Below are 22,736 nucleotides of genomic sequence, written 5' to 3' on the forward strand. Positions count from 1 at the left end.
CCTCTTCTCAATTAGAAAACCACTTGGCCTTGCCTGCACTTACATGCCCCTTGCTATTACACAGTGTGGAAATAGACGTCAAGATGGTATGGCCTTCTTCTTTGTCTATGGAGGACCAATACATCCATTCCTCAAATTCTGAAAGCGTGTCAGGGAACATTCACACTCTCTCGCCAATTGAAGTACTCACTTTTCTCAAGACTAGTACAGATATGAGTTACATATTGACAGATTCAATTTCCTTCAAATATCTTGATTTACAGCAGATATTCCTCATAACATCTGTGAAGAAATTACAGCTATTCTTTTTTTAAATTTTGGATTCAGTGCTCAATACTTTTGATTCTGTTTTTGCACATTTCAGTGGATTTTAGAAAGCAAACAAGTGCACAGGTATTTCATCTCCCAACTTTAACTCATACTTCAATCTATTTTTATTTTCTTTTAGGTAATATATACCAACAGCCAAACAAATGGAAAAAGAAAACCACACTATGGTGTCTGAGTTTATTTTGCTGGGACTCACAGAGTTTCATGAGTTACAGATTTTCTTTTTCTTATTTTTCTCCATTATCTACACAGCCACTGTATTAGGTAACCTCATTATTGTCTTTGTGGTGAAACTGAACCCTCAATTACACTCTCCCATGTACTTCCTATTGGCTAACCTCTCCTTTATTGATATGTCCCTGGCCTCCTTTGCTACTCCTAAGATGATCTGTAACTTAATTAGTGAATATTAAGTCCATCTCCTATGAAGGCTGCATGGCCCAGATGTTCTTCCTGCACCTTTTAGGTGGAAGTGAGATGATGTTGCTCGTAGCCATGGCAATTGATAGATTCATTGCCATATGCAAACCCCTCTATTACAAAAATATTATGAGCCATCGTGTTTGCATTGGACTTGCACTTCTCTCCTGGACCACTGGTTTTATGCACACTATGAGCCAAATGGTTTTCACAGTGGCTTTACCATTCTGTGGCCCCAATGTTGTGGATAGTCTTTTCTGTGATCTGCCTCAGGTGATCAAACTTGCCTGCACCGACACTTACATCTTGGAGCTATTAGTCATTGCATTCAGTGGAGTACTTTCTTTGTTCTGTTTCATCTTTCTGTTCATTTCCTATAGCATCATACTGATGACTGTCCTGCATCGCTCCTCCAGTGGATCTTCCAAGGCTTTGTCCACTCTTTCAGCCCACATTACAGTGGTGATAATGTTCTTTGGACCTTGCATCTTTATCTATATATGGCCATTCAGCAGTGTCTCCATAGATAAGGTCCTCTCTGTGTTTTATACTATTTTCACTCCCCTCTTAAATCCAATCATCTACACGTTCAGGAATAAAGACGTGAAGAAGGCAATAAGAAAAATAAAGAACAAACATGTGGGTTCCAGGGCAACCTTTTAACTGGTATTGCAATCATCAAAGCCATCATCACCATCATCACCTAAAGATAGTGAGGCATATGATACTGTATCAAACATAAGCCACATTTTGTGATATGATAATACTTTCCTATACAAGGAAAGTATTTTTTCATACTTTCTTATATGAAAAAAACATCCTGAATTGTGCATCCAAGTGCAAACCATTCCAATATAATACCATTCATTTATGTTGTGTTTTTAATTTTTCTATAAACTAAGTTAGATTTTAAATACTATTTATTGAGTTCCAACCATACATGAGGCAGTTTGCATGCATTTTCTCTTAACTTTACAATGAAAATAGAGAATATTATTTACATATTATAAATAGAAAACTGAACATTATAAAATTTAATGAGCCACAGAAATTGTACCATACCTAGAAATAGATCCTACATCTGGCTACAAAATACATGCTTATTGAAGTAAGTATCTATTTAAATTCTAATAACATTCATAAATTTTTATTTTCTCCGTTACATGTCATAGTTACCAATAAATAAATTTTTCCAAGTGGATAAAACAATTTCCCTTTGATCTAAAAAATCACCAGCCATTTCAGTCTCCTTATGCTTCCAATTCAATAGAAAAGAGCTTATTAAACCAGCTAAGAAGATTGATCCCAATTATCAAGGTGTACTAAGATTAGTGTTACTCAATAAATTCAAGATCATATCTGAAACACAACTGCTTCTCTGTGGTACCTCCCTCACAGTTTTTGCATATCAAGTTGTAAAATTAAATAAAAATTACTTCACCCAGTAAAAATAAAAATTTGGTTCACTCCCCCAAGTAAAGAATCATCATCATTGGAGATTGAAGATGAAGACAAGAGAATACAATCACCAGTAAAAGACAACAGCCATAAATATTAACTGAGTTTCATGACCCATTCAAAAACTAATGATTATAGAAACCAAGAATATTTTCTTCCTAAGTTGTGTATAATAGTAACTGTGTACTTGTGGTATTTGTTAACAAAATTTCAAATTCCTTTTTTTCTTTTCTTTTTCTTTATCAAGGAAATGTTGGTGGTTAATTTTACAATTTAATCACTAGGTTACATAATATTCATGTGGGATTATGACATTAGAAGAGATACCAATACCACGCTGAGATGGATACAGTAAACTATGAGAATTTTTATATTTCCATGTGGAGAAAAAGGGGAGAATGTCAATTTGTATGCAGGATAAATGAATCTTAGGCTGAAGCAATTGTCATTGATTAGAAGCTTAAATAAAGGTGGAATGGTATGTATGTTGAGCACCCAAATGGGAAGATGATTCTGAATGTTTGTTGACTTTCAGCCCCAAATTAATTCTTTTATAGTCTCTCTACAAAGCAACAAGCCTGAAAATTACATTTCTTAAATTCTCTTGGAAACGTTTTTCCATCACGTTCCATCATTTAAAGATATTAATATGAAATTGGAAGGCAGGAAAAAGGGAGAGACCTTACATTTCTCTGCTTTGGGCTCTGGGAGCATCAGAATCAGGCAACTGCAAACTCCAAAATTATTTGTGGGGTTCAGCAGCATCAGTAAGAGTGAGGGCTCCAAGACTCCTGGAGCTTCACCAAGCATATGAACTGAAAAAATTACTCAGAGTAGGATAGAATTTCCAGCATCAGGAATGACAGCACTCTCCCAGGAGCATTTGTGGGTTCGTAGTAATGTCACTTCCTCTTTGACTCACCCATTCTTTCTGTGGTAGCTGCTACCTACACTTATTGGAATATTCTCCTTTCTGCTTCTCATTTCTGAGCTGCAATTGCTTATTTTCAATTTCCTACTGAACCATTCCCTAGGTATCCTGAAGGCATCTCAAGCTCAAAATGTGAAAACTAAATTAATTAACCTTCTCAAACCAATTTTTTCTGTACTCCCTGTTTGAATTAATAAGATCACTACCAGTTTAATAGTTTAATCTAGAACCCCAAATTTATATCCCTTTACATATATAATGGTCAACAAAATGCTGCCCCAAATTCCTCTGAAGTTCTGTTCATTTTTTCCTCATTTTTCTTTTTTTCCTACCTGTTCTTGATACTGCATAATTACTACAGACATATCTTCAAGTTCACTGGTTCTTGCTCCTGACAACTCAAATCTGCTGGTGATCTCCTCCAGTAATTTCATTAAGTTATTGTACTTTTCAACTCCAGAATTTCCACTTGGTGTTATTAATAATTTTTATATAATTGATATTCTCTATTCAATGAGACGTTGTCAGACTTTCCACTACTTCTTTAGACATGGTTTCCTTTAGTTCTCAGAATATATTCATAATAGCTGCCTTGAAGTCTTATACTGTTAAGTGCAACATCTGCGAACCTACAAAAGCAGTTTCTATTATCCTTTTGTTTCACATATGTGGTACATCTTTATGTTCTTCACATGTCTCATCATTTTCTGCTTAAAACTAGACAGTTTTTGATAATATATTGTCACAGCTCTGGTTACTGATCCCTTTCTTCTCCAGTGTTGATGTTCTTATTGTTTTCTTGATTCGTTGGTTAATTCCTTGACTGAGCTGTGAAGTCTATTTCCTCTGCATTGTGCAGTCTGTGATGTTCCTGCTCAGATTTTCTTACCTTGTTTTTAATCTTTCAGCTTGTCCACCTTTGAGACATCATAAACCACTTATTGTTCAATACTTTTGCTTCAGTCTCCTTGGCCAATTAGAATTTTATCCTTTACTAATAGATGTGTGTGTGTGGTTTGGAGGCTGCTTTCACAGTTCAAAGAGTTTACATTTTTGCCTCATATGTAGTCTGGGACTAACTGCTGGATGCTACCTCTCTAGTCGTTCCTAAGAGGTACATGCACCTGGGCACTCACACAGTCTTCCAGATTACCAGGAATTTGTGTGACTTTATTTTTAATCTTAGCCTCCTAGGAATTGCCCTTAGTTTGGTATAGCTTATTCTTCAGACATTATTTGGTTAGAAGTTATGCTTAAGTTTCTTGTGCCAGTGAGGTTTCCACTCTGGATTATGGATCTATGTATGGCTTGGAGAATATTTTCATTTCTGCCCCATGACTTTGCCTGATTTCTCCTAAGTGGCTATAGCCAGTGCATACCACAGCTGCCCCTATTCTCTGGGTTGTCTGTGATTCCAGTAGGGTTTTTCTTGTCTCTTGCTGTTTTACTGTATTAAACTTCTGTTTTCCATGCAATTTGGTTTGTTGATAGCTGTATCATGGTGCTATGAGTGCCTCCTTAACAGCTGTCCACTGAAGCTCCATTGTTTTTGACATGAAAGTCTCCAAGCTCATTCCAAATAAAGGCAGGACCCTCAGGTGGAGCTGTGGAGTTCTTCATACTCATGTTATGCCTGTCCTTCTGGCAGAACCAGCGTGCCACTGAATAAGAGCTGGGGTAGGGGCAGCAGCCTACTTGTTTTAAAGTGACATCTTGCTCCATAAATGGGCACTAGGGGTAAGAGAATCCCTGGTCATTTCAGCTTTCCCCTCTGGCATGAACTTCCACTCTACAAGTAAGCTGGATATCAGAGGTTTTGAGGGGCCTCTAGTATTCTCAAGGGGCCTGCCTTGTCTGGTATAGAGCTTTTTATAATTATAATTATTGTGGCAAGAACAGTTAACATGAATACCACTTGACCAATTTTTAAGTGCATAATACAGTATTGTTAACTATATAGGGACAATGTTGTAGAGCAGATCTCTAGAACTAATTAATCTTTCATAACTGAAACTATACATTGAATAGCAACTCTCATCATTCTTTGGCCCAGACTCTGGCAACCAGCATTCTACTTTCTGTTTCCATGAGTTTGACTGCTTTAGATACCTCATGTAAGTAGGATCTCTGCCCTACAAGTAGGTGCTGGGTGGGTAAAAATAGCCTCCATCATCTCCTTGGTGCTTATCTGTCATTCTGGCATAGAACTTCAACATTTAAGGAGTTACTCTCTCAGGGTGAAACCTGAAACCAAAACCCTGGACTGGAAGCCAGAGGAGAGGGAGTCCCTGTCTTCTTGACACCTGCCTAAAGCAGATCATCCAGATCAAAATAGAGTAGGGCTTCCATAATGTGGAGCTGGGAAGAAAGGGAGGGGAGGAGCAGTGGTGGGGTTTAAAAGCCAGACTCACTGTTCTTAACAAGATTTAGTAATTTTCTAGTTTCTTTAATTCCTGAATAGATACGACAATTTCCAGAGACTCTAAGTTATTTTTCTGCATAAGTTTCTCTAGTCAAATGTTTGTTTTGTTGGGGAGAGAGTCCACCAGGATTTACACCCTGCTATTCCAAAATTCCCTCTCATTTGATTGTGATGTAGAAAATCTACAGAAAATATTTCAGAACTCACCACTTACTCTGCACATAGTGTCATTAATCATGCTCTCTCTATTACCAAATCTTTACAGTTCTCCCTGATAATTTAACCATACCCTCTTCTGCATCACCCTTCATGGCTTTAGGTCATAATTTCATCATTTCTTAGTTAGATTACTTAAACAACATATTAATTACTTCACAATGCTACCATGACATTATGAAAATTAAATTCTCTTCATAATCTCTATTTTATCATTTCAATAGCTCTCTATAAATTACAGAATGTATTCCAAATTATTTTGATTGATATTTAAGACCCTTCAAAGTTCTTATTTTAAGCTAACTTTCTGTCATCAAAAAACTCTCCCTTGTTCACCACATACTTCAAACATACTGTCTATTTTCTGTTCACTTAATATGTCGGAATATTCTATGCATTTGTACTGTCCTACCTGTAATTATCTCTGCCTACGTGTTTCTTCTTGTATCTCTGTATACCAAACCTGTACCTATTAAAGGCACAGTTGCCTCTTTGGGGAAAGGTGGATTCTTTTATGAGAAATTTTCACACTTCATGAAACAAAGTTTGACTTACTGCATACCTGTATCATAATGCTTATCATTGAGTTATTTGGGGTCAGTCACCAATAACAGGATTCTGAGATCCCTGAGGCCAGGCTCCTGACATACAATATGCGTCCAAGAAACATTTGGGTCTTGCTGAATTCAAAACCTATTTCAAGGTCTCATTTTAGCCACTTGAAATCTAGTTGTGAATAAAGTTGCCTGACTTCTTAGAACAGTATCTATACTATAAGCCCTTATGCTGCTAGAAAACAAATTTGAAGTTAGAACACCTAAATTTTGTCCCCAAGAATTTTCTCTAGAGGAAATTACAGGGGAGAATATTTAACACTAGAGAGTTGAAGGATATTAGAGAATATAAGCAAACTCACTCAATAATCAACCAAAAGTACAAAATTTAAAAAGGGGTAGAAGTGTATGCTAAATACAATCCCTGCTACTGAGGAATATAAAGAGAATATAAATTGAGGATATTAAACATTTGAGGACAGGGAAGGCCTATTTCAAGACTCTTACCTTGGCCAGCAACTTAGGGTGAATATTTAAGCAAGAAGTAAAGAACTATTAGTACAGGACCTGGATGAATATTTAATAGGAATAGAATCCATAGTTAAACCAAAAGAGAAGACTGAATGAAACAGTCATTTAAAATGTTACTCAATCCCATTGTCCCAAAGGAGGGTGAATACATTTTAAGCTGTCGATAACTAATTAATCAGGAATGGGAAAAAATGAAAAAATCCATATCTTTTTAAATTTAAAATAAGCTACACTAATAATTAATACTCAATCATTTACTAATATTTAATACCCATTAAATATTTTTGGTACTCTAAATTGATGTGTATGTTACCCAGTAATGTAATACACGGATTTAGAAGAAGAAAGAGTGAATTAGCCAAAGACAGTTGTTGAGAGCAGTTCTCTGTTGCAGCCATTTACTTTGAACATATTACTATGTATAATAGCTCAGGTGTGCCAAGGTAAAGGTGAGAGGACACTTAAAGATCACATTATCTTATGGCTCACTTTGTTCTCCAAAATTTTATAAGGGGCTTAAAAATATTTCTGCAAGTAAACCGTGGATTGAAAGTAATTTAAATTATTAAAACTCACAAGGTGGAGCCAAGATGGCAGCGTGAGTAGAGCAGCAGAAATCTCCTCCCAAAACCATATATATCTATGAAAATATAACAAAGACAACTTCCTAAAACAGAGACCAGAGGACACAGGACAACATCCAGACCACAACCACACCTGCAAGAACCCAGCGCTTCATGAAGGGGGTAAGATACAAGCCCCAGCCCTGCGGGAAACGAGCGCCCCTCTCCCCAACTCCCAGTGGGAGGAGAGAAGTCAGAGCAGGTAGGGAGAGGGAGCCCAGGACTGCTGAACACCCAGCCCCAGCCATCCGGACCAGAGCGCAGACACAGGGCATGCGTGGGGCCCTGAATACTAGGGAAACAGGGCAGCAGGACCAGTGAGCGGGTGTCTGAGGTGGACGCTGGAGAGCAAAGAAACGGGAGTGGCCAACTTTTTATTTTTTTTTCCTCTTCTTTTTTTTTGGTGAGTGCTTTTTGGAAGTCTTAAAGGGACAGGGACACCAATAGTAGGGAAACAGGGCAGCAAGACCAGTAAGCGGGTGCCTGAGGACGGCAACTGAGGACAAAGACAATTGTGCATTTTTCTTTTTTTTTAATTATTTATTTAAATTTTGTTGTTGTTGTTTTGGTTTGGTGAGTGCTTCTTAGAAGTCTTAAAGGGGCAGGGTGGGACACTTAGTCCAGAGTCAGGGAATCTGGAGATCTCTGGGCACTCTAACCAACTGGACAGCAGGGAGCACGGAGGCCCCTCACAGAGATAAATAGCCTCCTGGCCGCTCCCCCTCCAATTGGGCTCCACCATTTTGAAGCAGCATCCGGAGCCAGGCCACACCCACAGCAACAGCAGAGATAAACTCCATAGCAGCTGGGGAGGAAGCAGAAGCCCTGTTTATGTGCAGCTGCACAGCACAAGTCACTAGAGGTCGCTGTTCTCCCAGGAGAGGAAGGCCACAAACCAACAAGAAGAAAAGCTCTTCCAGCCGTCACTTGTACCAGCTCTGCAAACTATCACATCACATGAAAAAGCAAAACTACAGGCAGACAAAGATCACAGAGTCAACACCTGAAAGGAGATAGACCCAACTAGTCTTCCTGAAAAAGAATTCAAAATAAAAATCATGAACAGGCTGATGGACATGCAGAGAAAAATGCAAGAGTAATGGGATGAAGTCCGGAGGGAAATCACAGATGCCAGGAAGAAGATTACAGAAGTGAAACAAACCCTGGAAGGATTTAAAAGCAGAATGGATAAGATGCAAAAGGCCATTAATGGACTAGAAAACAGAGAACAGGAATGCAGAGAAGCTGATGCAGAGAGAGATAAAAGGATCTCCAGGAATGAAACAATACTAAGAGAAATGTGTGACCAATCCAAAAGGAACAATATCCATATTATAGGCATACAGGTAGAAGAAGAGAAAGGAAAATGGATAGAAAGTGTCTTTGAAGAAATAATTGCTGAAAACTTCCACAAACTGGGGGAAGAAATAATCGAACAGACCAAGGAAACACACAGAACACCCAACAGAAAGGATCCATGGAGGACAACATCAGGACACATAATAATTAAAATGGCAAGGATCAAGGACAAGGAAAGAGTTTTAAAGGCAGCTAGAGAGAAAAAGGTCACCTATAAAGGAAAACCCATCAGGCTATCATCAGACTTCTCGACAGAAACCCTACAGGCCAGAAGAGAATGGCATGATATATTTAATACAATGAAACAGAAGGGTCTTGAACCAAGGATACTGTATCCAGCACAACTATCATTTAACTATGATGGTGGGATCAAACAATTACCAGACAAGCAAAAGCTGAGGGAATTTGCTTCCCACCAACCACCTCTACAGGGCATCGTACAGGGACTGCTCTAGATGGGAGCACTCCTAAAAAGAGCACAGAACAAAACACCCAAGATATGAAGAAAGGAGAAGGAGGAATAAGAAGGGAGAGAAGAAAAGAATCTCCAGACAGTGTATATAACAGCTCAAAAAGCAAGCTAAGTTAGGCAGTAAGATACTAAAGAGGCTAACCTTGAACCTTTGTAACAACGAATCTAAAGCCTACAATGGCAATAAGTACATATCTCTCAATTGTCACCCTAAATGTAAATGGACTTAATGCACCAATCAAAAGACACAGAGTAATAGAATGGATAAAAAAGCAAGACCCATCTATATGCAGCTTACAAGAAACTCACCACAAACCCAAAGACATCCACAGACTAAAAGTCAAGGGATGGAAAAACATATTTCAGGCAAACAACAGCGAGAAGAAAGCAGGAGTTGCATTACTAATATTAGACAAAATAAACTTCAAAACAAATAAAGTAAAAATAGGTAAAGAAGGACACTACATAATGATAAAGGGCTCAGTCCAAAAAGAGGATATAACCAATCTAAATATATATGCACCCAATGCACGAGCACCAGCATATGTGAAACAAATACTAACAGAACTAAAGGGGGAAATAGACTGCAATGCATTCATTTTAGGAGACTTCAACACACCACTCACCCCAAAGGATAGATCCACCAGACAGAAAATAAGTAAGGACACAGAGGCACTGAACAACACACTAGAACAGATGGACCTAATAGGCATCTATAGAACACTACATCCAAAAGCAACAGGATATACATTCTTCTCAAGTGCACATGGAACATTCTCCAGAATAGACCACATAGTAGCCCACAAAAAGAGCCTCAGTAAATTCCAAAATATTGAAATTCTACCAACTTTTCAGACCACAAAGGTATGAAACTAGAAATAAATTCTACAAAGAAAACAAAAAGGCACCCAAACACAATACTCAATAAAATATTAGCAAACAGAATTCAACAGTATATCAAAAGGATCATACACCATGACCAAGTGGGATTCATTGCAGGGATGCAAGGATGGTACAACATTCGAAAATCCATCAACATCATCCACCACATCAACAAAAAGAAGGAAAAAAACCACATGATCATCTCCATAGATGCTGAAAAAGCATTTGACAAAAATCAACATCCGTTCATGACAAAAACTCTCAGAAAATGGGAATAGAGGGCAAATACCTCAATATAATAAAGGCCATATATGATAAACCCACAGCCAACATTATACTGAACAGCGAGAAGCTGAAAACTTTTCCTCTCAGATCGGGAACTATACAGGGATGCCCATGCTCCCCACTGTTATTTAACATAGTACTGGAGGTCCTAGCCACGGTAATCAGACAAAACAAAGAAATACAAGGAATCCAGATTGGTAAAGAAGAAGTTAAATTGTCACTATTTGAAGATGATATGATATTGTACATAAAAAACCCCTAAAGACTCCACTCCAAAACTACTAGAACTGATATCGGAATACAGCAAAGTTACAGGATACAAAATTAACACACTGAAATCTGTAGCTTTCCTATACACTAACAATGAACCAATAGAAAGAGAAATCAGGAAAACAATTACATTCACAATTGCTTCAAAAAGAATAAAATACCTAAGAACAAACATAACCAAAGAAGTGAAAGACCTATACCCTGAAAACTACAAGTCACTCTTAAGAGAAATTAAAGGGGACACTAACAAATGGAAACTCATACTATGCTCATGGCTAGGAAGAATTAATATCGTCAAAATGGCCATCCTTCCCAAAGCAATATACAGATTTGATGTAATCCCTATGAAATTACAGCAACATTATTCAATGAACTGGAACAAATAATTCAAAAATTCATATGGAAACACCAAAGACCCCGAAGAGCCAAAGCAATCCTGAGAAGGAAGAATAAAGTAGGGGGGATCTCACTCTCCATCTTCAACCTCTACTACAAAGCCATAGTAATCAAGACAATTTGTTACTGGCACAAGAACAGAGCCACAGACCAGTGGAACAGATTAGAGACTCCAGACATTCCCAAACATATATGGTCAATTAATATTTGATAAAGGAGCCATGGACATACAATAGCAAAATGACAGTCTCTTCAACAGATGGTGCTGGCAAAACTGGACAGCTACATGTAGGAGAATGAAACTGGACCACTTTGTCTAACCCCATACACAAAAGTACATTCAAAATGGATCAAAGACCTGAATGTAAGTCATGAAAGCATAAAACTCGTAGAAAAAAACATAGGCAAAAACGTCTTAGACATAAACATGAGTGGCCTCTTCTTGAACATATCTCCTGGGGAAGGAAAACAACAGCAAAAATGAACAACTGGGAGTATATTAAGCTGAAAAGCTTCTGTACAGCAAAATACACCATCAATAGAACAAAAAGGAACCCTACAGTGTGGGAGAATATATTTGTAAATGACAGATCCGATAAAGGCTTGACGTCCAAAATATATATGGAGCTCACAAGCCTCAACAAATAAAAAAAAAATCCAATTAAAAAATGGGCAGAGGAACTGAACAGACAGTTCTCCAAAAAAGAAATACAGATGGCCAACAGACACATGAAAAGATGCTCCACATTGCTAATTATCAGAGAAATGCAAAATAAAACTACAATGAGGTATCACCTCACACCAGTAAGGATGGCTGCCATCCAAAAGACAAACAACAACAAATGTTGGCAAGGTTGTGGAGAAAGGGGAACCCTCCTACACTGCTGGTGGGAATGTAAATTAGTTCAACCATTGTGGAAAGCAGTATGGAAGTTCATCAAAATGCTCAAAACAAACTTACCATTTGACCCAGGAACTCAACTCCTAGGAATTTACGTTAAGGACGCAGCAATCAAGTTAGAGAAAGACAGATGCAAACCCATGTTTATCGAAGCACTATTTACATTAGACAAGAATTGGAAGCAACCTAAATGTCCATAGGTAGATGAATGGAGAAAGATGTAGTACATATACACAATGGAATACTACTTAGCCATAAGAAGAGGGCAAATTCTACCATTTGCAGCAACATGGATGGAGCTGGAGGGTATTATGCTCAGTGAAATAAGCCAAGTGGAGAAAGAGAAATACCAAATGATTTCACTCATCTGTGGAGTATAAGAACAAAGGAAAATCTGAAGAAACAAAACAGCAGCGGAATCACAGAACCCAAGAATGGACTAACAGTTACCAAAGGGAAAGGAACTGGGGAGGATGGGTGGGTAAGGAGGGATAAGGGGGGGAAGAAAAAGGGGGGTTTAAGATTAGCATGCATAGGGGGCGGAGGGAGAAAGGTGAGGGCTGTACAACACAGAGAAGACATGCTGATGGACAGTGACTGTCAAGTGGTTTATAGGGGGGACCTGGTATAGGGGAGAGCCTAGTAAACAAAATATTCCTCATGTAAGTGTAGATTAATGATAAAAAAAGAAAGAAACAAAAGGGGGATTACTCCCTGATAGGATAAAACTAACTTTAAATCAACTATTAATGCATGCTTTAAATATCCTTAATTTTGATCCCTTAAAGGATGTCAGATGATCGGTTATGGAGGTACATTTTTCTGATAATACTCCTTCATCTTAAAAAAAAGCAATTCCTGTGTGGTGACCCCCAATGAGTTCTTCACAATGTTATAAAGGGCATATCAAAGTGTGGGCAAAGGGTCTGTTTGTGTTTATTCAGAGGATCAAAGCCTAATTTGGCTACCAAGAAAACGAATTAAGATACAATATGAAGAAGAACTTCCAACATCAGCACTCTCTGGAAGAGTCATACCAGAAGATGATCTTCAAAAATCCTCAACAAAGATCCAGGCGCTGCTACAGTTGTAGCTGCATCCATCCCACCGGTTCCTGGACTTGCCATTGGAATGAAGAAGGAGATATCTAAGCTGGCCTGTGCATACAGTAAAACAACAAATTTGACTGGATCCATACTGTCAGAACTCAACCAAGAATTAGGAGAAGTGCAAGTTGTAGCGCTCCAAAATCTTACATCTACAGACTATCTACTGTTAAAAGAACATATGGGATGTGAGCAGTTCCCAGGAATGGGTTGTTTCGACTTGCCTGATTTCTCTCAGACTGTTCAAGTTGAGTTGGACAATATCCCTCATATCATAGATAAATCCTCACAAATGCCTAGGATGCCTAACAGGTTTTCTTGGTTTCACTGGAGATGTAGTTTATAGGTCTGCTTTGTTTATGTAACTGTATTCCTATTATGTTAATGTGTGTATGCAATTTAATTAGTAGTTTAAAACCTATACATGCTTAAGTTACTCTACAAGAAGATATTTCAAAGAAATAATCAATCTTCCCATGTTATCTTCCATCTGCTACTCGTATAGCTTTTCTTCTTCCTTCCTAATTATAACTCTTAAATAGAATTCGTGCCTCATATCGAATTTACTGCATATCATAATTCTTCCAAGTGGTAAAGATACCTCAAGACAAATACTGGGCATAAAAGCCACAGGGCATAAATCTGCAAAGAAGTAAAAAGCTAACCTTTTCAAACAATATTGCCTTTCTCTCACTTACCAACTTTACATTTCCCTGTATGGCCCCAGAAGATGACTTATTAGCCAGGGATGGGTAAGATTTCTCAAGGGAGGAACATCTAAGACAGGCACAGTTGCAGGGGACCATCACGTGAGAAATTGGGGCTCAACAGAGGTGAGGCTTAGAACCTCACACCCCTGTTTTGAGAGAAATCTTCTGCATCTGTGGATGTTTTATTGCCCTTGTCTAACTTGGATTAGCACTTAGTCTACAGGCACACACCTGATCATCTACGTTTGCTCTCTTACAGCACTAAACTATGTTTTGTACCTTTATCTTGCATCTACCTACCAGTTCAGCATTTTATTAAAAATAATATTAATAATAATAATAATCATATAATAATAATAAGGGAGAAATGTGGGATTCACATATAAATCAAGTATCAAAATCAAATGAATATTCCTATTTGACCTGATTGTTTATAGCTCATAATGTGTGATCAAAACTGAAAGTTTCTGTGATGACTGCCCTTGTACTGTTCACCATGTAAGAACTTATTCACTATGTAAGAACTTGTTCACCATGTAAGAACTTGTTCGTTATGCTTCAGAAGATTGAAGACTGATGAGATTTAGGCTTGGGGTGGATTAATGATTGCACATTGAGCATTGAGTCCCCTATACAGAATTTAATTGTTGTTAACAACCATTTGATCAATAAATACGAGAGATGCCCTCTCGAAAAAAAAGTTATAAAAAAAACCTTAACATAAACAATTATAAAATGAACTGACAGTTCTACCCATACTATGAACTCTTTATGACCTAAATCACAAAGAAAAATAACAATGAACCCATCAGAACTGACATTTGCTGGCTAAAAATAATCTAAATTATTAAGAAAAATTATTTTACAGTATGGACTTGCTTCCTTTATTATTAACAGTAACTTAACAATCTATACTGTATCTTGATATATCAGCTAGTGATCATGATTATCAAAAAGGTAAACATATAAAACATAAAATAAATCTCTATCATTTTCATTGCAGTTTTTTTTTAAAGGGCTTCTCTCATATTTATTGATCAAATAGTTGTTAACAACAATAAAATTCTGTATAGGGGACTCAATGCACAATCATTAATAAACCCCAAACCTAATTCTCAACAGTCTCCAATCTTCTGAAGCATAATGAACAAGTTCTTACATAGTGAATAAGTTCTTACATGGTGAACAGTGCAAGGGCAGTCATATCACAGAAACTTTCGATTTTGATCATGTATCATGAACTATAAACAATCAAGTCATACATGATTATTTGTTTGATTTTTATACTTGATTTATATGTGAATCCCACATTTCTCCCTCATTATTATTATTATTATTATTATTATTATTATTATTAATATTATTTTAACAAAATGCTGAACTGGTAGGTAGATGCAAGATAAAGGTAGAAAACATAATTTACTGCTGTAAGAGGGCAAACGTAGATGATCAGGTGTGTGCCTATAGACTAAGTATTAAACCAAGCTAGACAAGGGCAACAAAACATCCACAGATGCAGAAGATTTCTCTCAAAACAGGGGTGTGAGGTTCTAAGCCTCATCTCTGTTGAGCCCCAATTTCTCACCTGATGGTCCCCTGCAACTGTGCCTGTCTTAGATGTTCCTCCCTTGAGGAATCTTACCCGTCCCTGGCTAACAAGTCATCTTCCGGGGCCATACACGGAAATGTAAAGTTGGTAAGTGAGAGAGAGGCAATATTGTATGAAAAGGTTAGCTTTTTACTTCTTTGCAGATTTATGCCCTGTGGCTTTTATGCCCAGTATTTGTCTTGAGGTATCTTTACCACTTGGAAGAATTATGATACGTGGTAAATTCAATATGAGGCACGAATTCTATTTAAGGGTTATAATTAGGAAGGAAGAAGAAAAGCTATACGAGTAGCAGATGGAAGATAACATGGGAAGATTGATTATTTCTTTGAAATATCTTCTTGTAGAGTAACTTAAGCATGTATAGGTTTTAAACTACTAATTAAATTGCATACACACATTAACATAATAGGAATACAGTTACATAAACAAAGCAGACCTCTATAAACCAGCCATCTCCAGTGAAACCAAGAAAACCTGTTAGGCATCCTAGGCATTTGTGAGAATTTATCTATGATATGAGGGATATTGTCCAACTGAACTTGAACAGTCTGAGAGAAATCAGGCAAGTTGAAACAACCCATTCCTGGGAACTGCTCACATCCCATATGTTCTTTTAACAGTAGATAGTCTGTAGATGTAAGATTTTGGAGCGCTACAACTTGCACTTCTCCTAATTCTTGGTTGAGTTCTGACAGTATGGATCCAGTCAAATTTATTGTTTTACTGTATGCACAGGCCAGCTTAGATATCTCCTTCTTCATTCCAATGGCAAGTTCAGGAACCGGTGGGATGGATGCAGCTACAACTGTAGCAGCGCCTGGATCTTTGTTGAGGATTTTTGAAGATCATCTTCTGGTATGACTCTTCCAGAGAGTGCTGATGTTGGAAATTCTTCTTAATATCGTATCTTAATTCATTTTCTGGGTACCCAAATTAGGCTTTGATCCTCTGAATAAACACAAACAAACCCTTTGCCCACACTTTGATATGACCTTTATACCATTGTGAAGAACCTATTGGAGATCACCACACAGGAATTGCTTTTTTTTAAGAGAAAGGAATATTATCAGAAAAATGAATTTCCATAGCTGATCATCTGACACCCTTTAAAATATCAAAATTAAGGATATGTGAAGCATGCATTAATCGTTGATTTGCAGTTAGTTTTACCCTATCAGGGAGTAATCCCACTTTTCCTTCTCTTTTTTTTGTTATCATTAATCTACAAATACATAAAGAATATTATGTTTACTAGGCTCTCCCCTATACCAAGTCCACCCCCACAAACCCCATTACAGTCACTGTCCATTAGCATAGCAAAATGTTTTAGAATCACTACTTGTCTTCTCTGTGTTGTACAGCCTGCCCTTAATCCCATCCACCACATTATGCATGCTAAACATAATACCCCATTTCTTCTTCCCCCCCCCCCCCCGTTATCCCTCCCTAACCACCCATCCTCCCAAGTCCCTTTCCCTTTGGTACCTGTAAGATCATTCTTGGGTTCTGTGATTCTGCTGCTCTTTTGTTCCTTCACTTTTTCCTTTGTTCTTATACTCCACAGATGAGTGAAATCATTTCGTATTTGTCTTTCTCTGCTTGGCTTATTTCACTAACCATAATACCCTCTACCTCCATCCATGTTGTTGCAAATGGTAGGATTTGTTTTCTTCTTATGGTTGAATAATATTCTATTGTGTATATGTACCACATCTTCTTTATCCATTCATCTACTGATGGACATTTAGATTGCTTCCAATTCTTGGCTATTGCAAATAGTGCTGCAATAAACATAGGGGTGCATCTGTCTTTTTCAACCTGGAGGGCTGCATTCTTAGGGTAAATCCCTAGGAGTGGAATTCCTGGGTCAAATGGTAAATCTATTTTGAGCATTTTGAGGAACCTCCATAATGCTTTCCACAATGCTTGAACTAATATACATTCCCACCAGCAGTGTAGGAGGGTTCCCCTTTCTCCACAACCTTGCCAAAATTTGTTGTTTGTCGTTTGGATGGCAGCCATCCTTACTGGTGTGAGATGATAAATCATTGTGGTTTTAAATTGCATTTCTCTGATGACAAGCTATGTGGAGCATCTTTTCATGTGTCTGTTGGTCATCTGGATTTCTTCTTTAGAGAACTGCCCATTCAGCTCCTCTGCCCATTCTTTAATTGGATTATTTGTTTTTTGTTTGTTGAGGTGTGTGAGCTCTTTATATATTTTGGATGTCAACCCTTTATCGGATCTGTCATTTATGAATGTATTCTCCCATACTGTACGATATCTTTGTGTTCTATTGATGGTATCCTTTGCTGCACAGAAGCTTTTCAGCTTGATATAGTCCCACTTGTTCATTTTTGCTTTTGTTTCCCTTGCCCGGAGAGATATGTTCATGAAGAAGTCACTCATGTTTATGTCTAAGAGATTTTTGCCTGTTTTATTCTAAGAGATTTATGGTTTCATGACTTACATTCATGTCTTTGATCCATTTCAAATTTACTTTTGTGTATGGGGTTGGACAATGATCCAGTTTTATTCTCTTACATGTAGCTGTCCAGTTTTGCCAACACCATCTGTTGAAGAGACTGTCATTTCCCCATTGTATGCCCATGGCCCCTTTACGAATATTAGTTGACCATATATTTTTGGGTTAATGTTTGGAGTCTATTCTGTTCCATTGATCCGTGGCTCTGTTCTTGTGCCAGTACAAAATTGTCTTGATTACTGTGGCTTTGTAGTAGAGCTTGAAGTTGGAGAGTGAGATACCCGCCCCCCCACCCAGTTTATTATTCCTTCTCAGGATTGCTTTAGCAATTCAGGGTCTTTGGTGTTTCCATATGAATTTTTAAACTAGTTGTTCCAGTTCATTGAAGAATGCAGTTGGTAATTTGATAGGGATTGCATCGAATCTGTATATTGCTTTTGGCAAGATGGCCATTTTGACGACATTAATTCTTCCTTGCCAGGAGCATGGGATGAGTTTCCATTTCTTAGTGACCTCTTTAATTTCTCTTAAGAGTGTCTTATAGTTTTCAGGGTATAGGTCTTTCACTTCCTTGGTTAGGTTTATTCCTAGGTATTTTATTCTTTCTGATGCTATTGTGAATGGAATTGTCTCCTTGATTTCTCTATCTATCAGTTTATTTTTACTGTATAGGAGAGCCACAGATGTCTGTGTGTTTATTTTGTAACCTGCAATTTTGGTGAATTCCGATATTAGCTCTAGTAGTTTTGGAGTGGAGTCTTTAGAGTATTTTATGCACAATATCATGTCATCTGCAAATAGTGACAGTTTAACTTATTCTTTACCAATCTGGATTCCTTGTATTTCTTTGTTTTGTCTAATTGCCATGTCTAGGACCTCCAGTACTATGCTGAATAACAGGAGGGAGAGTGAGCATCCCTGTCTTGTTTCCAATCTCAGAGGAAAAGCTTTCAGCTTCTCACTGTTTGGTATAATGTTGACTGTGGTTTTATCATATATGGCCTTTACTACATTGAGGTACTTGCCCTCTATTCCCATTTTGCTGAGAGTTTTTATCATGAATGGATGTTGAATTTTGTCAAATACTTTTTCGGCATCTATGGAGATGATCATGTGGTTTTTGTCCTTCTTTTTGTTGATGTGGTGGATGATGTTGATGGATTTTCAAATGTTGTACCATCCTTGCATCGCAGGGATGAATCCCACTTAGTCGTGGTGTACAATCCTTTGGATGTATTTTTGAATTCGGTTTGCTAATATTTTATTGAGTATTTTTGCATATTCATTTATTAGTGATATTGGTCTGTAATTTTCTTTTTTGGTGGAGTCTTTGCCTGGTATTGCTATTAGGGTGATTTTGGCTTCATAGAACGAGTTTCTGAGTATTCCCTCCTCTTCTATTTTCTGGAAAACTTTAAAGAGAATGGTTATTATGTCTTCTCTGTATGTCTGATAAAATTCGGAGGTGAATCCTTCTGGTCTGGGGGTTTTGTTCTTTGGTAGTTTTTTTGTTTACTGTTTCAATTTCTTTGCTCCTAATTGGTTTTATTAACTTTTGTGTTTCTTCCTTGGTCAGTCTTGGAAGATTGTATTTTTCTAGGAAGTTGTCCATTTCTTCCAGGTTTTCCAGCTTGTTAGCATATAGGTTTTCATAGTAGTCTTTAATAATTCTTTGTATTTCTGTGGAGTCTGTCATGATTTTTTCATTCTCATTTATTATTCTGTTGATGTGTGTTGATTTTTTTTTCTTTTAATAAGTTTTGCTAGAGGCTTATCTATTTTGCTTATTTTCTCAAAGAACCACCTCTTGGTTTCATTGATTTTTGCTATTGTTTCATTCTTCTCAATTTTGTTTATTTCTTCTCTGATCTTTATTATGTCCCTCCTTCTGCTGACTTTAGGCCTCATTTGTTCTTCTTTTTCCAGTTACGATAATTGTGATATTAGACTATTCATTTGGGGTTGTTCTTCCTTCTTCAAGTGTGCCTGGATCACTATATACTTTTCTCTTAAGACTGCTTTCGCTGCGTCCCACAGAAGTTGGGGCTTTGTGTTCTCATTTGTTTTCTTATATTTCTTGATCTCTATTTTAATTTGTTCATTGATCCATTGATTATTTAGAAGCATGTTGTTAAGCCTCCATGTGTTTGTGAGCTTTTGTTATCTTTGTAGAATTTATATCTAGTTTTATACCTTTGTGGTCTGAAAAATTGGTTGGTAGAATTTCAATATTTTGGAATTTACTGAGGCTCTTTTTGTGAGCTAGCATGTGGTCTTTTCTGGAGAATGTTCCATATGCACTTGAGAAGAATATATATCCTGTTGCTTTTGGATGTAGAGTTTTATAGATGCCTATTAGGTCCATTTCTTCTAGTGTGTTGTGCAGTGCCTCTGTGTCCTTACTTATTTTCTGTCCAGTCGATCTATCCTTTGGGGTGAGTGGCAGGTTGAAGTCTCCTAAAATAAATGCATTGCAGTCTATTTCCCCGTTTAGTTCTGTTAGTATTTGTTTCACATATGCTGGTGCTCCTGTGTTGGGTGCATATTTATTTAGAATGGTTATATCCTCTTGTTAGACTGAGCCCTTTATCATTATGTTGTGTCCTTCTTTATCTCTTGTTACTTTCTTTGTTTTGAAGTCTATTTTGTCTTATATTAGTACTGCAACCCCTGTTTTCTTCTCTCTGTTGTTTGCATGAAATATGCTTTTCCATACCTTGACTTTTAGTCTGTGCATGTCTTTGGGTTTGAGGTCAGTTTCTTGTAAGCAGCATATGGATGGGTCTTGCCTTTTTTTTTTTTTTTTGAGATGGCATCTCTCATATTTATTAATCAAATGGTTGTTAACAACAATTAAATTCTGTATAGGGGGGTCAATGCTCAATGCACAATCATTAATTCATCTCAAGCCTAATTCTCATCAGTCTCCAATCTTCTGAAGCATAACGAACAAGTTCTTACATGGTGAACGAATTCTTACATAGTGAATAAGTTCTTACATGGTGAACAGTACAGGGGGCATTCATCACAGAAACTTTCTGTTTTGATCATGCATTATGAGCTATAAACAATCAGGTCAAATATGAATATTCGTTTGATTTTTATACTTGATTTATATGTGGATCCCACATTTCTCCCTTTATTATTATTATTTTTATTTTTAATAAAATGCTGAAGTGGTAGGTAGATGCAACATAAAGTTAGAAAACACAGTTTAGTGTTGTAAGAAAGCAATTGTAGATGTTCAGGAGTGTGCCTGTAGACTATGTGCTAATCCGAACTAGACAAGGGCAATAAAACATCCACGGATGCAGGAGCTTTCTCTCAAAACAGGGGGTGCTGAGGTTCTCAGCTTCACCACTGTTGTTCCCCAATTTCTCACCTGATGGCCCCCTTGCGACTCTGCCTGTCTTAGGTTATTCCTCCCTTGAGGAATCTTACCCGTCTCTGGCTAACCAGTCATCTTCCAGGGCCATACAGGGAAATGTAAAGTTGGTAAGTGAGAGAGAAGCCATGTTGTTTGCAAAGGTTAGCTTTTTACTTCTTTGCAGATTTATGCCCTGTGGCTTCTATGCCCAGCACTTTTCTCGAGGTATATTTACCACCTGGAGGAATTATGATACTCGATAAATTCGATATGAGGCACGAATTCTATGTAAGGGTTGTAATTAGGAAGGAAAAAGAAAAGCTATAGAGGTAACATATGGAAGAAAACATGGGAGGATTGATTATTTCTTTGACATATCTTGATGTAGAGTACCTTAAGCATGTATAGGTTTTAAACTACTAACTAACTTGCGCACACATATTAACATAATAGGAATATGGTGACATAAACAAAGCAAATCTATAATTACCAGCCATCTCCAGTGAAGCCAAGAAAACCATTTAGGCACCCTAGGCATTTGTGAAAATTAGTCTATGATATAATGGATATTGTCCAACCGTACTTGAACAGTCTGAGAGGAATCAGACAAATTAAAGCAACCCATTTCTGTGATCTGTTCACATCTCATATGTTCTTTTAACCATAGATAGTTTATAGTCGTAAGATTTTGGAGTGCTACAACTTGCACCCCTCCCAACTCCTGGTTGAGTTCCAACAGAACAGATCCGGTCAAATTCGTTGTCTCACTGTATGCACATGCCAGCCTAGACATGTCCCTCCTCATTCCAATGGCAAGTCCAGGAAACGGTGGGGTGGACGCAGCCACAACCGCAGCATCGCCCGGATCCCTGTGGAGACATTTTGATGATCATCCCTCAACACGAGTCCTCCAGAGAGTGCTGATGCTGGAATCTCCTCCTCATATCGTATCTTAGTTCATTTTCTGGGTAGCCAAGATAGGCCTTGATCTTCTGCATAGAAACAAACAGACCCTTTGCCCACACTTTGACATGCCCTCTATACCACTGTGTAGAACTTATTGGAGCAGCACACAGGAACTGTTTATTTTTTTTTTATTTTTTACTTTTTTTATTAAGAGAAAGGCATATTATCAGAAAAGAGTACCTCCATAGCTGATCATCTGACACCCTTTAAGTGATCAACATTAAGGATATTTAAAGCATGTGTTAATCTTTGATTTGCCAATAGTTTTATCCTATCAAGGAGTAATCCCCCTTTCTTTCTTTTTTTTTAATCTTTAATCTACACTTACATGAAGAATACTATGTTTACTATGCTCTCCCCTATATCAGGTACCCCCTAAAAACCACATTACGGTTACTGTCCATCAGCATAGCAAAATGTTGTAGCATCACTACTTGTCC

The 22,736-nt window shown here is 37.5% G+C and overlaps 1 pseudogene; it reads left to right on the plus strand.

Annotated features, from left to right (window-relative positions):
* Positions 1 to 473: 473 nt before the first annotated feature.
* Positions 474 to 1,413, plus strand: LOC108400277 (olfactory receptor 4K3-like; annotated as a pseudogene).
* The last annotated feature ends 21,323 nt before the right edge of the window (positions 1,414 to 22,736 follow it).

The sequence above is a fragment of the Manis javanica genome, chromosome 8 (genome assembly GCF_040802235.1).
Source record: "Manis javanica isolate MJ-LG chromosome 8, MJ_LKY, whole genome shotgun sequence".
Taxonomy (NCBI): Eukaryota; Metazoa; Chordata; class Mammalia; order Pholidota; family Manidae; genus Manis; species Manis javanica.